This window comes from Pelodiscus sinensis, chromosome 14, assembly GCF_049634645.1.
Source record: "Pelodiscus sinensis isolate JC-2024 chromosome 14, ASM4963464v1, whole genome shotgun sequence".
Taxonomy (NCBI): domain Eukaryota; kingdom Metazoa; phylum Chordata; order Testudines; family Trionychidae; genus Pelodiscus; species Pelodiscus sinensis.
Genome location: NC_134724.1, coordinates 43,360,044 through 43,377,150, shown reverse-complemented (window position 1 = coordinate 43,377,150; position 17,107 = coordinate 43,360,044). Strand labels below are relative to the sequence as shown.

General features: G+C 42.6%; 1 protein-coding gene across 7 annotated transcripts in view; it reads right to left on the bottom strand.

The window, feature by feature from the left end:
* The window catches only part of OTUD7A (OTU deubiquitinase 7A), a 229,788-nt gene extending 212,952 nt beyond the window's left edge, over positions 1-16,836 (bottom strand). For 5 of the 7 annotated variants that reach the window (XM_075897704.1, XM_075897703.1, XM_075897705.1 and 2 more), the window contains exons 1-2: positions 16,695-16,833; positions 15,888-16,036 (exon numbers count right to left, since the gene is read on the bottom strand). The gene's annotated coding sequence lies outside the window, so the exon portion shown is untranslated. The other 2 variants (XM_075897702.1, XM_075897701.1) reach the window with 2 other exon arrangements.
* Between the last annotated feature and the right edge of the window lie 271 nt (positions 16,837-17,107).

The following is a 17,107-nucleotide window of genomic DNA, read 5'->3' as shown; positions in this document are numbered from 1 at the left end:
TGAAAACTTGAGTGGCAATAAAGGTCAAACTTAGCAATGACATCTGCAGTAACACTGCAGATAAGCTTTGGTTCAGCTCATTTATCTTCATAACAAGAACAAACCCTAGTCATACTAGTAGACTAAAAGAAAAAAAATGAAGGTTACATACAGTGCTTATTATTTCAAATGAACAAATTCTGAGTACTGTCTGCTCACCTATTACATTTTACTCGGGGTAACCATAAAAGCAAAAGATAAACATAACATTTACCATAATTAGAATTTTGCTCACTGAAGCACTGTTCTTCTAGTATTCAGGATTTCATTGCATCGGATAGATCAACTATAAATAATCTCTTCTTAGAGCTATGTGGACTAGGGCTACAAAAAGGTAAAGGGTTGAGATTGGGGGAAATCTAGTCATTTATTTTTTCCTTTAAACAAAAATGTTTTCCATAACCATCACCAAAAAGAATGGCAATTGCAATGAGTAAAACACATGTGTATGGAGCTACAGTTTGTATATTTTGTTCCAGAAAATCATGCCAAGTATAATGGCAGCGCCACCCTGCATTCAGCTTGCGTCATTTGAAATAAAAGGAGCCCTTTTAGGAGATCTTTCTTACAGGAAGTGTTAAAAAAATCTGGCACAATTAAATCTGCTGTTTTCAAAAAGCAAAATCGTTTTGTTCTTCATGTTTGGGAAGGGCAAAAAGCGTGAACTGGACCCGCTGATCTGCCAGTCACTGTGTTAGCATTTTTGTTTCAAAGCCTGCAACCCTAATCTCAAGAAAAGTGCTGTTTAAGGGCCAAATCATCCCCTATATGAGCACATCCCACATAAAGGTCAGTCAAAATCATAAATCCATATGCCAGACATTGAATCATTTCAGGGGGCAGGAGGGTGGCTTCTACCCCACAGAATGGACAGGTCAGTCAGTCTTTGAGAGCTACCAGATACCCAGTGCCAAAGACACAGCCTACCATCCAACTTACTTGCTCTCCTGTCCATCAAGGATGTACTTGTGTAAGGTAAAGGGGACATGGTCTTTTCCCCTTGTTTGAGACATGCTAAATTGTTCAAATTAGATTTTGTTGGTAATATAAAGGAACAAACAGGATTTTAATTTATGAAGCATCAGTTCATATGCTACTACCCCATGTATTTACATAAAGTTGAGACATAAATGGTCACTATTTCCTTTGTACATAGTACGAAGAACCAAGTTACATGTTCTATGAACCCTCTTTTACAAAAATGAGGCATCTTCTGAAAGAAAATAAATTATGAAATTTGAATGCCATATATTTCTTTTAGGCTTGCAAACATTCACTTACTGGCAAATATGTCACACACAAAAATTCACTTACATTTTAGGAAAAGAGATGCGTGTTCTCTTCACTAGAAAAAGGTGTTATTTTTAATTTAAATACTAAATTATCCATCTATATCTATTGATTTCAACATTTTAGGAAAAGAGATGCGTGTTCTCTTCACTAGAAAAAGGTGTTATTTTTAATTTAAATACTAAATTATCCATCTAGATCTATTGATTTCAAGGGACAGAGGAAAAAAAAACCCACCAAGGGCTGAATGGATTGCTATTTTCTGCTACCTCAAGGAGGAAACACCTTCCCCCCTCCCCCCCTCTTGATTTAAATAAACTTTATTGTTTTGAAGAACAAATAGGAAAGAGAATGAAAAAGAAAAATACAGTGCTATTTTCTGAAATCTTTATCTCACAAAGGGCACAGAGACGTGATCAACTAGATTAAAAGAATGTGTTATAACCAACTTCAATCCATCACTATATGACTTTGTGCTGTTTCATGTTTAAGCATGAAAATTCATCTCTCAGGGTTGTAAATGATAAGGATTTATATTTAATTTGAGCTCTCAAGTGCAGTGGCATTATATTGCATAACTCTGCTGCATCAACCACTTTTAACACGGATGGAGAGGACTCAAGCTGGGGACATTTAAAATGGATGCACATTCTTCAGGTTTTCTGGTATGAGCGCATGTTTGCTTATCTGCCAGGCTACCAAAAGTATGACTGCACCAAAGTCATATGCTCATTTCAGTGAGTGCCAGAGAACAAGGGCCTGCTGAACACACACACAAGACAGCTTGCTTGAAAGAAGATCTTCCTGAATAATAAGCAAGGAAGAGTGTGTGACTCACGCTTAATCACAAACAAGGCCAAATTCAATCAAATAAGGGACCCAGTGCAAAGGCATTCTATTAGGTCTCCCAGTTGCAGTTCTAGAATTCCACATGAACCTATCATCCTACCTGCCGCTCCTTTCTTTCCTAGTTGGAAAGGTTCTCGCAACCCTCAGGCAGGCAGAGGAGTGAGAAAAGGGCTCTAGTGGCTGGAGTGGTGATCGAAGCCAGACATAGGGCTAAGGCAGGGGTTCTCAAACTTGTGATACTGTGACCCCCCTCTCCGTTGCTGCAACCAGCCACTCAGCTGCTTGCGACCCCCCTCTAAATTCTTTGCGATCCCCCTCTAAGTTGCTCGTGACCCTCCAGGGGGTCAGGACCCACAGTTTGAGAAATGCTGGGTTAAGGGAAGAGCTGAAACTGGGATCTGGGGCAGATAGCCAGGAGCCCGTTTAACAATGTAACCAATGGAATTTCCATCAGTAACACACAGTTAATTTTTTTTGTTAACATTTTTCACATCCCTAACATGTCTCTAAATAGGCACAACAGCCCTTATTGCAAACAGCATATCTCCTCACCTCTAGTCATTCTAACACTTCCATATGCTTTTTCTCTGCATTATTCTTACAAGCCTCAGTGCTAGAAATAAAATGTGCACAATACAGAATGAAGAAAATGTGATCTTTATTAACTGGGAAGAAGTGCAGCCTTCTTTAATACAGTCATTCCAGGAAGACCTCCCTCATGAAAGAAGAGCCATGAAGTATTATAGTTGAACAAGCTGCATGAACAAGACCATCGATGTCTCTGATGCTACCAGATTTTTTTCCTTCTCTTCACAGTGATGCAGATGGAGCAGCTTTACTGGACACTGGATTTACCACAGGAGAATGGATTTGGGGCATTAATGTCTGGACCAAACCCAAATCCAAAACCAAAAAATCCAAATTAATTCTTCAGTTTATTCTGTCACACTCTGTCAAACCACAGAGCTCTTGCTTCCTGGAGTCCTTTACCAAAAAACCCCTTTCGGAGGGATGAGTGAAAAGGGGACGGTTTCCACAGGAGAGAACAGCATGATCTAGTCAGCAGGGCCCTGGACTTGGACTCAGGATACTTGGATTCTCTGTCTGGTTGAGGTGCTAACCAACTGTGAACTCTGGTTAAGGCCACAGCAGATTATCGTCTCACCCAGGCATAGAACTTCTCAGTGCCTCTGTTTCCCCTCCCACTGTCTTGTTCATTTAGATTCCACATTGTTCTGGACAGAGGCTCTCTCATTATGTGATTACTGTCCAATCCATTTTTTGTATGATAGGAGCACCTGCTGGTCCGGATTTCAGTCAGTCACCTCCTATCATACAATAATGTGTTCTGTTCTTGTATATGCCACTTGTTTGACATCCATGCTTAGCTGATTACAATAAGGAAATTTGATGGAGGTTTTTGTGGATTTACTATGAACAAAATTCCCATCACCTTGAATTCCATAACCAGGATTATTTCTCTGACTTCATTCCAAGAGCTTTAGATGGATTGTTCTGGAGAAGACCAAATGAGAGTTTTCTAGTGATAGATTATAAAGGCCGGAAAGAACCATTCTGTGCATCTCCACTGACCACATCAAATAATTTCTGCACATCCTCTATAGCTTCTAAGTAAGGTACATACTCTCTTTTTGCAAGGTACCATGGCATGACTTAAAGACTGCAAGTGATGGTGAATTCATCACAACCCTTATAAATTGTTCCAATGGTTGATTACTTTCAGTGTTAAAAGTTTGCACCATCTCTAGTCCAAATCCAACTAGCTTCAGCTTCCAATCACTGGTGTTTGTTATACCTTTTTCTACTGAAAGAAAATCTCTTTCCCATCTAGGTATTTGAAAATTAATCTGCTCCCACACACTCCACTCCCCTAATAACTGCTTTGGAGATTTCAGACAACCTTCCCAAGAAGGGAGGAACAAAGGTTCATATATTTATGTATATGTCTAGAAAAGCACTTGGGGAAATATTTACAGGAATAAAGAAAGGAATCAGACATCTTAAATAATGAGCAAAAGAATAAGATCACTTTAAATTAAGCAAAATACAGAAAAAATATGAGTTATAATTAGGAACAAACATTTAATTTCCATAACTAAGATTTCTATGCTACTTGGAGATGTTCCTACTAAAGCTGCACAGAACAGATTCAAAAAATGTAGTCATAAAGATGTGTAAAACCGCGCCCCACTCCCCCCAGCTCTGGTTTTCACCAGTCTCTTTCATTACCTGTTAATATTTAGTTACCCCCACAGCCTACTTGTGCCATGAAATGAAACTGCTGAATGCTATTTCTCTGAATTCAGAGGCCATAATCTTCTACCCTTAACCCAACTTTATCCAAGGCATATTATACAGCCTCCAACTGGATTTGCTAGTTGAAAATCTCAAAAGATGGATCATGTATCAGCATCCCTTGACGCCACTAAAAAGATGTTCAGTTAATCACGTGCTCTACTACACCTGGCAGAGTTAACTCTGCTAACATTCATTTTCCTAGCATACCACCAAAGTTAAAGAAAAAAATGTTTGGACTTCTTGTTTTCTTCACAGTCTCATCACGAATAGGAATCTTATTAATCCAGCTGTCCTGGTTAAATTTCCCTTGGACTGATGCATTCTGTCTACTAAAATTCCTCTGTAATTTCTATTGGATACATTACTCTGCGCTTCCTGTCCTAAAATGTTATGCTGTGTTGCCATTGCTAAACAGCCTCACCTTCCAATCCGTGAGCAGGGGGATGTGAACATGATTGTATGTTCTATTCAAATGAGAGAACAATATCGGTGAAGCACTATAAGAGCCTTCTGGAGGAGGAAGACACTATAAAATGCAAGCAATTATTTCCAAGCATGCTTGAGGCTCTGACCCTAACCATTTAGTGGTGAACAGAAATGAGAAACTTTATTATGCACTATCATGCAGGAGAATTTTGACTATAAACAGGTTCATGTGACTTCCATACATTATATTAAAACCTCGATTATATTTATATAAACAAATCTTGCTACTACATAACTTTCTCTTGTGAAGAAACGCACAGCCACAAAAGATCTACCAGCTCAAGTGCACTTGTAGTACAGGGCATTAAAAAAATCATCTACAATGACCAGCCTCTGATGTTTATTTTGCCATGCTGGCGTCCCAACTCAAGAAAGAAATAGTCATTAATATACCAGACTTTAAGGAAAAAAGAAAACCATAACATTACCCTCCCTCTCTTTAAGGAACTCCCTTTTCTTTTTGCTGTGGAGGCAAATGAAGGTGTAAAGAATAAAAGAAGAAGCAGACTCTGTGCACGGATATTCAGTTAGGAGACGGTTTAAAGTTGAAATCAGAAAGAGAGAAAGATCATACATTCACTTTCTCCAGAGGTGCAGAAGGGCAAGTGCTTGATAAGGGGTGATGCTCCGTTTTCACAGATTAACAGGAGTATAGTAACTATGCTGCAGAGGATGAAAGAGGAAGCTAAACAGGAAGGAATCTGCTTAATTTAGGATGCTATTCTGGATGGTAGTAACTTTAGCACAAGCCACTACTGTTGATAATCCTAAGTGTTCAAAAAGCATATGTCAGGACTCAAGGTCACAAGGCTGGCTTAATCACGTGATTTTAAAAATTAATAAATGCTGGATCTTTTTATTTGCCTTCTGGTTTTTCAGGCGCTCTCTGCAACCATGGGAGCTAGAAACTTTTCTAAATGATAGCTGAGATTCTCATGCAGTGACCTGTTTCCAGGACCCTGGAGTTTCTAATAACATGCAAGGCTGGATCACTTTGCATAAGCTGCAAGTTAGTGATATAGCTCCTAAATCAGTGCTGCAGGGCGGCTAGGCTCTGAATTATTCCTCTCTGACAACATGATGGTAAGTTTGCGTTGAACATCTCTGAAAAACAGACCAGAGGCCACTAAAAGCATAATCCATTATTTTTATTAATAAAAACAGTTCTCGTTTAAATATGTGCCTGGAATAAACAAGTTCTCCTAGCCTCCCTTATATTAATTCCACACACCAGTACTAACAACTAACTGGAAATACAAATCCATACAAGACAGCACCAACATTCCTTTGCTGCATGCTCACATACTACAAAGATTCTGGCCCTTTTTTGATTAGCCAATGTATAAGATTACTCAGTAAAAGGCTACTTTCCTGGATGTGCTACATCCCTAGAGAGAACCACCAAAACTAGGGCTGGAAGGAGTCAGCAAGCCCAGCCCCCTTGTGCTGAGGCAGGTCCAAGTAAACCCTGCCCATTCTGACAGCTGTTTGTCCAATCTCCAGTTATGGGGATTCTTATTAACTTACTTGATGCTTAATTATCCTTATAGTTTGAAAACTTTTGCCTAATATCTAACCTAAATTTCCCCTACTGCAGATTTCGCTGATGACCTCTTATTCTAATGTCAATGAACACAGAGTAAAATTGATCACCCTGCTCTTGGTAACAAATCTTCAAATATATTAAGGGTCGTTACCAGCTAAACCTGCCTACTTTTTCTTTTTATTAACCTTTTCTCATAGGTGAAGTTTTCTAAACATTTTCTCATTTTGGTGTCTCTTCGAAACTGGACTCTCGCCAGTTTATAAACATCCTTCCTAAAGTGCGGCATCCAGAACCCGACACAGTACTCCAGTGGAGGCCTCATCCTGCTCTACTCAGCATGATAATTACCGCCTATGAGTTAATTATGTATTCCTGTTACTGCACCCCAGAATGATATTAGCTTTTTTCAACTGCATCATATTCAATTTCTGAGCCACGACAACCCCCGGATTTATTTCAGCAGTATTAGCGCCTGAATAATTATTCCTCATTTTGTAATTGTTCGTTGGATTTTTCTTCTTAATTAAAGTATTTTGTACTTGCTTTTATTGAATTTAATCTTGTTGATTTTAGGTGAATTCTCTAATGTGAAAAGGCTGTTCTGAATTCCAATCCTGTCCTTCAAACTGCTTGCAGCGCTTCCCATCTTGGAATCATCTGCAGATTTTATAAGCACACTCCCCACTACAATTATTCAAGTAATTAATGAAAATCTTGAGTAACAGTAGACCAAAGACTAACTCCTGCAGGAACTCAGTACAGAACTCCTGCCAATTTGTTAGTGAACCCTTGATAACTATTGTTAGAGTGTGATCTTTAAAATATGTACCCATCATATGGTAATTCCATCTACGCCACATTTCCCCACTTTGTATATAAAAATGTCACGTGGGACTTTGTCAAAAACCTTACTAAAAATCAAACTACATCACAAACAGGAAAGAAGGAGCACATCAAATGCTGAGAAGCTACAAAATATAAAGATGAATGCAAACAATGACTACCTTAATTTCAACTGAAAAGTAGTAGTTGTAGTCCATCCTCCAGATAACTATTTTGCCTAAGCATCATATTTAAAGTATCAAAATTATGCCCATGAATCAAAGATAGCACAACTCTAAATATTCTATTGATGAAATTTTTTAAAAAAGTGAATTATTCTGATTCCACATGGATAAATTCAAAATTATTAGTAGATTTGCCCATTCTGAACATAAAAAATGAGCAGTCCAGATCTGGCAGTATTTACAGATACTTTCATCATGCAAGTTCTTGCATTTTCTAACTAATGTGATCAGTGTTATATTACGAACACTTCCAACCATGCTGCTTGCCAGTTTCTTTGTGAGTAAAGTAGAACATCAATAATTAAGGATTTTAGGAAACCTATTTAAACTGAAATACAAATTTAATTGATTTAAAACTAAGAAAGAGGAAGTAACATCACTATATGTAAAGCAATAAAAACTAAAAAAAATGCATTTACAGTATACAGACAATTTTACAAATTATATTACTGAATCTAATAGGTCTGGGGCCAAATAAATTGTCCATAGAAATATAAATTCCAAAAAATCAAGTTAAACTGATAAAATGCATAATTTTGTCAATAATGATTCTATTTAAATTACTGTGCCTCAATTTATTACACTATATCAAGATTAAAGACCAAAGCTAACATTTAAAATGATCTCATCATGAACAGTAATGAAGCTTAGATACTTGATGTGCAACAGAAAATCTGATGGGTTAAAAAACAAATCTAATTTCCAAGTAAGCAGGAGTCAAGTGACCCATTCCTTATCCCACTGCAGTTAGTAACAGTGCTCTTAGGCTCAATAGGATACTACATCTAGTTCTGGTATCCACAGTTCAGAACCAATGTTCATAAATTAGAGAGGTCTCTAAGATGAACCACAGGAACAATTAAAGGGTTAGTGAAAAATTCAAGAAGAGCTTGAACTATTTAGCTTAAAGCAGAGGTGGGGAACCCTTTTTTGGAGTTGGGGGCCACTGACTCACAGGAAAATCAGTCAGGGGTCACATGCAAGTGAGAAGCAAAAAAACCCAAAAACTCACAAACGTGGCCCCCAATTGATAATCAGAAAGACAGAAAGAGAGAGAGACCTTACTCAGGTAACTCAGGGCACCAGAGTTACCCTTGCCCTGTGGTAGGACAGGTGCCAAGGCTGAGGGCTTCCCACCAGATTAACTCTTGTGGGGAGCCTGGGCTAGTAGGGTATGTCTACACTAGCCACCCTAGTTCGAACTAGGGTGGCTAATGTAGTCATTCAAATTTGCAAATGAAGCCCGGGATTAAAATATCCAGGGCTTTCTTTGCATGTTCCCGGGAGCCACAATTTTTAAATGCCTGGTAGTTCGGACTCTCTGCCCGCGGCTTCACGCGATACAGGATAGGTTTAGTTCGAACTACCCAGCCTGTGCTGCGTGTAGCCATGGGCAGGAAGTCCAAACTACCGGGCATTTAAAAATGGCAGCCCCTGGGAACATGCAAATAAAGCCCGGGATATTTTAATCCCGGGCTTCATTTGCAAGTTTGAATGACTACATTAGCCACCCTAGTTCGAACTAGGGTGGCTAGTGTAGACATACCCGTAGATATTGTGGGGCCCCACTAGGCTCAGGGGCGGGGCCAAAAATGAAGGGTTCATTGTGTGGGAGGGAGCGGCTGGGGATTGGGATTGGGGTGGGAGAGCAGGATCTGGGTGGGAGGAAGGATGCAGGAGCAGGCTTGGGGTGGGGGTGGGGGTCTGGAAGGAGGTAAGTTGCAGGAGCGGGTGGGGGATGCAGGGTCTTGGTGGGGTAGATTGAGGCCCTTACCTGGCACAGCTCTTGGGGCCCAAGTTGTTCCATGTCACCCTGTACTGGCAGGCTTCACCTTCTGCCACTCCCATTGACTGGGATTCCCAGCCAATAGGAGCAATGGGGGTGGAGCCTGCAAGCCAGCACAGTGGACAGAGCTCTCCCACGCTGCCCTTCTTGATGCAGAATCACATCTTCCCCTACCAACCAGAACCCATAGGCCAGATGTTACCTACAGCTTGCCTTGATCCAGCTGTGGCTTGGGCTCGCCCCATACTCCACAGCTGCCACATGGGGAGGTGCTGAGGTTCAGTGCCCCACTCCCTCCTCCCCCGCTATGTGTCTGGCACACCAGTGCCAAATCTCTGCTACTGGCAGTGGGAACCTCATGGGCCAGATCAAGGCAAGCCACCAGCTGCATCCAGTCCATAGGATGCCCATTGCTGGCAGACAAAGTCATAGTCTGTAAGTATCTACATGGGGAACAAATAGAATAAGTACTCTTCAGTCTAGCAGAGAAAACCATAACATGATCCAACAGCTGGACTCGGAAGCTAGACAAATTCAGAATTTTACACCTTATTTCCAGTCTAACAGTGAGATTGGAACAGCTTACCAAGAATTGTGGTGGATTTTCTATCACTGACAATTTTTTAAATCAAGATAGAATGCTTTTCTAAAGAATATGCTCCAAGAATTATTTTGGGGGAAGTTCTGTGATTTGTGTTACATAGGCAGTCAGACTCGATTATTACAATGGCCCCTTCTGGCCTTGGAATCTGCACATTTCTTGGCAATGACTATTCATGTATAGATTTGCACTGAATACTGTGTCAGGGAAAACTGTGAAGACACACAATATTCCCCCATGAAGGAAACCAAAACTCAGAACATATTCTGAAAGCTGTATTGAAAAATAGATTTTCAAATTACTTTAATTAAAAGGCTTTCATTGTCATATTTGTGAATTATTTTGTTCACATAAAAATTTGATGAAAAATGTTGATGGATAACAAAGATCTTGATATAAAAGCAATAAGTCAAAATGATAAACAAGTACATTACCCACTCACCTTTTTCAGACTCAGAGGCCTGAGTTTAAAATATTTGGAGCAAGGTAACAAGGTAATAAAAATAATGCTAAATAACATTACAGAACAAAAAGAATAACATTAAAAATAGCTAAACATATAAACTGTTTATTTCAAACATAAAAGCTCATCAATGGCTCATCCAACAAACCAAACAAACCAAACAAACCATGAATTGCCTGGTAATATAAATGACCTGATAGTACTGCAGTAAAAGACTGCTATTGAGGGCCACTGGTATGACAGGTACCTAATGCACATGGTACTAGCTTCAAATCAATGCATTAAAAAGAGAGCCAAAAGGTAAAAAACTCCAAAAAGGTTTGAAACACATCACAATTCATTTTGTTCCTTCAAGTATTTTAAAATCCATCAGGAATGCTTATCAGATACAATTTTGCTATGAAAACAATGGAAAACAAAGTTAGCAAAAACTTTTACATATGCACTCCCTGCATATTTAACAAGTTTCTCATTTTGACCTTTTTTGGTTAACATCTGGTGAAGTCTGGAATACAGAAAGTAAACGTGAGGGACTGCAATAATCACAATTATTTCGTTCACAGATGTTTTCTATTTACAAAGCATAGGCTTAATCATTCGACCAGAAAAGCCCAAATATGACTAGCCAAGAAGTAAAAACCATTTTGCTATTTTACTTGCTGTTGTAGAACATTACTGTAAGCAATACTTCATTACAGTTTGTTTTCTTAGCCCACTTATCTGTAGAGTACAATTCACCCCTATGTCAAGACTCCAAATAATACTTAATACTCATGTAAACTGGTTGAATTTCACCCCTACTGAAAATAGAGGACCAGATGCTTGGGTGAGGTAAGTCAACATAGCCTCATTGGGGTCAAGAGAGTGACACTGTTTCTCTCATTCAGAATGTCTGTATCATTTAGCTCTACACAAAGGAACCGTTTCTTTGCGCATATTTATGTGCTAAACTTGTGCACGCTGAAATTAAACTGCATTCAAACACAAAGACGATACCAGCTAAAAAATAACTCTTCCTTCCCCACCCCCATCTATGCAGGCCTCACTTTTCTGACAGCAGGATTTGATATTTTAATAGCTTGTTATTTCCTTAACTAAAAGCATAAAATGTAATTTCCATTTAATATATATTTATGCATCTGTGACAGGGCACTTGCCTTGCACTGGCCTTTAAGGACAAAAACCCAGCCCTGAGTGAGGGCTGAGAGTGAAGCCCCAGCCGAGGCAGTTGTGGCTAATGAGGGCCTAGCTAGGGGTTATATAAAGAAGGGCTCCTGGAAAGAGAGGAGAACTTACTGCTGCTCTGGATAGAGAGCAGAAGGGACCTGGCTGCCAGGCGAGCAGAGCAGGGGAAGCTCTGGCCAAGCAAGCTCCCAGTCTGCAGGGTCTTAAGCAAGACCTGAGGCTACTAGGGCTGCAGAGAGACAACCATGGTAGGCAAGGGCAGCAGGTCAACACCCCTTTTCCCATGATGAGTGGCCATTACAAGACTGCAGTTTGTCCCTGAGGCAGGGGCTAGATGAAGACTGGCAGTGGATCACTGAGGCAAGGTGGATACAGGGGAATTGGGTGCCCCTGGGGAGGGGAGGACCATGGTGTGCAAAGCTCAATAAACACTTACCCCTGGAAGGGGGCTCAGATACTGGAGTGGGCACTGCTGGAGGGCAGTGCCCTGAAGAGGATGGCGTGGTCCAAGAACGACACAGGTCTGGACTAGAGAGGGAAGTGAGAACACGGGGAGACACCAGCTAGAGGAAGGCATCCAGTGAGTCGGTGAGCTAATTCCCAGGGCTACCAGCTGGAGATGCCATGGTGGTGAATTGGCCCCATGATAGCACTCAAGAACACTTCCTAAAATTCACATTTAAAAAAAAAAAAGGGGGGGGGGGAGACTGTCTATCACAGTAAAATCTGAAGTCTAGGGCTATGTCTACACTGGCATGATCTTGCGCAAGAACTCTTTTGCAAAAGAGTTCTTGTGCAAAAGCTCTTCCCGAAGAGAGCATCTATACTGGCATGTGCATTTGCACAAGAGATGTGCTTTTGCGCAAGAGCATCCATGCCATTGTAGATGCTCTCTTACACAAGAAAGCTCTGATGGCCATTTTAACCATAGGGCTTTCTTGCACAAGAAATCACGTTGCCTGTCTACACTGGCCTCTGGCACAAGAGCAGTTGCGCAAGAGGGCTTATTCCTGAGCGGGAGCATCAGAGTTCTTGCGCAAGAAGCACTGATTTCATACATTAGAATGGCAGTGTACGTGCGCAAGAATTCGCAGCCAGTGTAGACAGGCAGCAAGTTTTTGTGCAAAAGCGATTGCTTTTGCACAAGATCACGCCAATGTAGACACAGCCTAGGTGACCTGATAGTAAGTGTTCCACAAGTTTTCCTTTTAATCTTCCTTTCCCACCCTCAACTCCATGTTTGTCTCCATGAATACATAAACTACAGGCTCACCATAAATAAAAGTTTTGTTGTCTCCTGTTGGCATTACAAAAGTAATTATTTCTAAGTGCACCAGAAGATCATTTAAGACATAGGACTACAACATCACCATCACAATGTTATTTCTAGCTGATGAAATTAAGAGAGAAAACATATTTTTACCAAAATAGAAAGAAGCAATAGACATAAGTAGCCAAGCTCCTAAGAGGGCAATACAATCAAGACAAACAAAAATAGAGTGACAAACATTTGTCTACATTCAAAAAAAAAACCACACACACACCTTTTCATCTACATGGGTATTACACCAAAGATCTCTATCCCGATAGCAAATGATGTAATGATACACTGCACACTAGCAAGGATCGAGACAAGCGGTTTAGCAAGGAACATATTAAATTATATCAAATCCATGACAGTCTTAATAACAAAATTGACAAAAATGTTAACTATGATTTTAAAAATACCACTTACACTTTAAATCTTGCCTTATGTACAGACAACATTGGGTTCTCTAAAATTGTGTGTTGTGGAGCAGTGCTTGATGATGTCTCCTATTTTAAGGGTTCTGATTTATAGTAATACTGAGGACTAGCATGGCAACTTAGCACAGCAGATGCATCTGTAAAGCTTGCTTCCTTCCTACCAGCAGGTATTAAGTTTATTGATTAAGTGGGCACATAGTATCATTCACACAGCTCTCCACACAGAAATCTGAAGCCACTGAACAAGCATAGCATGGCCATTAGCTGTACCAGCTTTCCTCAAACTGACCTGTAGGTCCATTGAGTCAAAGCTCATTCAATCCTTAGCCTCTCCACTAAGATTGCCAACATTGCCTGTAAGGAGGGTGTTTTTGGTGTCAGGGACGTGGATCTAGTTGGAATGAAAGTGTGACACCTCCCCCCAACTCATTTCACACATACAACCAAATGGAAGTGGCTAAAAGCTATCTACCAATCATTGCAGATGTGAACTGCTGGAATAAAGATATGCATCTTGATCTCAGCTCTCTCAAACTATCTTTTCCAAATATAGAAACTTACTATGACTAAGTGAAGAACAAGTTGATTTTGCTATTTAGGTCATGGTTTGTTAACCTATTAGAGCAGATCATTTAACATTTATGCTCATATGGTATTTTCAAGTGTCAAATTTGTTTACAAAATGATAACTACTGCACAGATTATCTGGATTCTTGTAAACTATTTACATCAAAATGCAGACCCATGAAAAAGTAAAGCTCAGGAAAATATTATTTCAATATATCTCGTTAAATTCTCTGCACTACCACTTTTATTGTATCCATTTTGGGTTCTGTCTTTTGCCCCACATTAGGGACTTAAACTGAGATGTGTCTATTATAAAATATGTCTCACAAGGAGACCTGTAATGCTGGACCATGGAATAATTTCTGTGAGCCATATTTTGCACTCAAATATGTAAGCGGTACTGTGTTTTATTGCCAGTGTGCTATTCTGAGCACCTAATGGAGCCCTTATTTAAAAAAATCTAATCTGCTCATACCAAGAGTAGAAAATGGGGCCCCGAACATTTAGGTTCATGAAATAAACCTCAGGAATGAAAACAGAACAGTTTTCCCACTATGATCTATTTTAATAGCTGATCAGAAATAATAAAACAATAGTTTGCACTTCTAGAGCCCATCTCAAAGCAATTCACTAATGTTAGATTTATACCACACCAGTCTTTTCCAGATTCAGTGTCAACTACTTGAGCTGGTTTTGTGTTAGGTTGATTTAAAAAAAAAAAACTGCCCACATGATGCATTTTAGTTTCTTTTGGGCCAGGGTGTGTTCACTGTGGATTGAGTTTAGTGTTAGAGTCAAGCCCATTACATCCAAAGTATTTCCAATCAATTTATGCAAAATATGTGCCCTGATCATCAGTTTCAAATATGTGCCTCAGCTGCTAAAGGTCAAAGTAAAAGTTAGAAAGGTTTGATTTTGTTCCTATTTCCATAGTTTGTGTCTGGAAATTGCTGCACTGTTAGGGTGTGGGGGACACAGGAGTTTGTTAAATTATGACATCACTGACGTTGCTACATTTAAAGGGGTATCCAAAGGATAACAGATTTCCCTACACCCCCCCCCCCCATTTACAGAGACGATGGAGAAGAGTAGGGGGTGCACAGCATTGACAGTGCTGGGGATAATGTTTTGATAAAACCACAGAAACACAGTCAACATTTTGTTTTTATTTCCATTACCATGCTATGTTATGCTGTGTGGCACAGGAAAGATGATGGGTCTCCCCAAGGCTTACAGCTGAGATATGCCTGAAGCATTAAGGGACGGATAGGGGAGATGTTGAAATGTAAATGATGTAAGGTAGTTTGTATCTTACTGCATTATGTTTTATAGGCACATGATATCTCACTGCATTGCAAGGCACCCTGTGAACTCTGGTGGATGTTTATGCACATGGATCTTGACCATTTCCCTTCTGTCAGTCTTTTTTTTGGGGGGGAGGGGGGGAACCCACCCCCCACCCCCATTTACCCCCTCATTTCTCTCTCACAAATGGCCTGTGAAGGTCCAGCAGCAGCAGGGGTCATCACCTGCCCCAGCCGGCTTCCTGCCCACAAAGGGACCACACGGCCAAGAACCAGGCTCCCATCAAATAAAGCAGCGAGGACAGCAATGAATTCGGTGGGAGCTTCTGCAATGCAGAATCCCTTCCAGGAGCTCACTGTTGAACGGGGGGGAGGGGGGGTACTGCCTGCGTTTCCACGGGCAAGGATTTACACAAGGTTAGGAGGGAGGCGGCTTGGCCCGATGGCTGCTTCCAACTGGAACTTCCCTGGCGTGGCCGGCTCTGACAGCTCCGGGCCGGGCTGCTGCACGCCGGGGGTGATTTCGGAGCAAGCACCTGTCCCATCCCTCTGCTGCAGTGACACTCGCCCGCACTCCCCGACCCGCCCCTGCCATGCCCAGCACCCGCCGGGCGGGGGGAGGAGGTAGCAGCCTCTTACCTGCTCTGGCTGCGCCTCCTGCCCGCCGATCACCCGAGCTCCATTCTCCTGCACCGGCGGCGGGGCTGGGGAGGAACCGGATCCCTGGAGCCCGCTCCCCCAGCTGCCGCCTTCAGTCACCGGGGAGCAGCTGCGCCTCCCTGCTCGCCCTGCAAAAGGAGAAAGGCAGAAACCCGCCGCCTGCCGCGGCCGCCTCCTCCCCGTGAAGTCACCGGCTGCACCGCCCGCCCCTCCGCGCCCTGCAGAAGCCGGAGCCGCGAGGGGGCGGAGCGCGCCGCCCCGGCCAGGGGGACGTGCCGGGCTGCTTGAGTGGCACACGCGGGGCCGGCCGGCGGCGGACTCCGAGCCCGGCTGGGGGCGGCAGCGGCTGCTGCTCCGGGCGCTTGGAGAGCGGAGCCGAGCTAGCGGGTGCCCCGGAGAGGAGCCCTGCGCCCGCCCTCGGGGCCCGGCCCTGCCCTTGGAAAGTCCCGGGCCCCAGGCACCCGCCGCCAGCAGCGGGATCCCAGCCGGGGCTGGAGCTGGGCGGTCACCTCCTGGCTCTCATGCACTGGGCCGGGCGCAGCCTCGCTTCTCCCCTGCCCCTGGCTCGGGCGGGACCCGCTCTGGGCCGTGTGAGCAGCTCCCCGCCTCCTGGGGCGCTTTGGGGATCCCCCCGCATTCGCGTTCACAGCGCCCGGGTAATGGCAGGGAGACGCCGCTGCCCGCGGAGGGAACCCCTCCAAGCCGGTGCTCTAGTGGCCGGGGGGAGCTCGCTTTGCTCCGCCTTTGGCCCTGCGGTGAAGAACAGAGCCGAGTCCCGCTGCTCACCTTGGGCACGCACCTTCCTACTCAGCCCGCCAAGGGGAGCGAGGCAGGAGCAACCCCGCAGGACTTGTTCTGCGTGGAGGTTAAAGACTCATTATGGAGGGAAAGGGCGGTCTGGTGATCCTTAACAAGACTGGTCAGCAGCACTCGTTCCTCAGCTGAAATAGCAACTCCCCTGCCGCTGATGTGCAATCAATGGCAAAAGCAGAGGTTCTGTAGAAGGGATTCAGGCGATCCACAGGGCCCTGCGATATTTCACCTCATTAGTGCACAGCTAGGAAACACACACGCCTGGTTTCCGCGGGGGAAAGGTTTGCAGGACCTCCCTGTTTGCAGAACACAGCAATGAAGTTTAGAGAAGGTTTGAAAGTAGCACGTGGAAGAACCAGAATTGTGTGTCCACTTTATCCCCACTT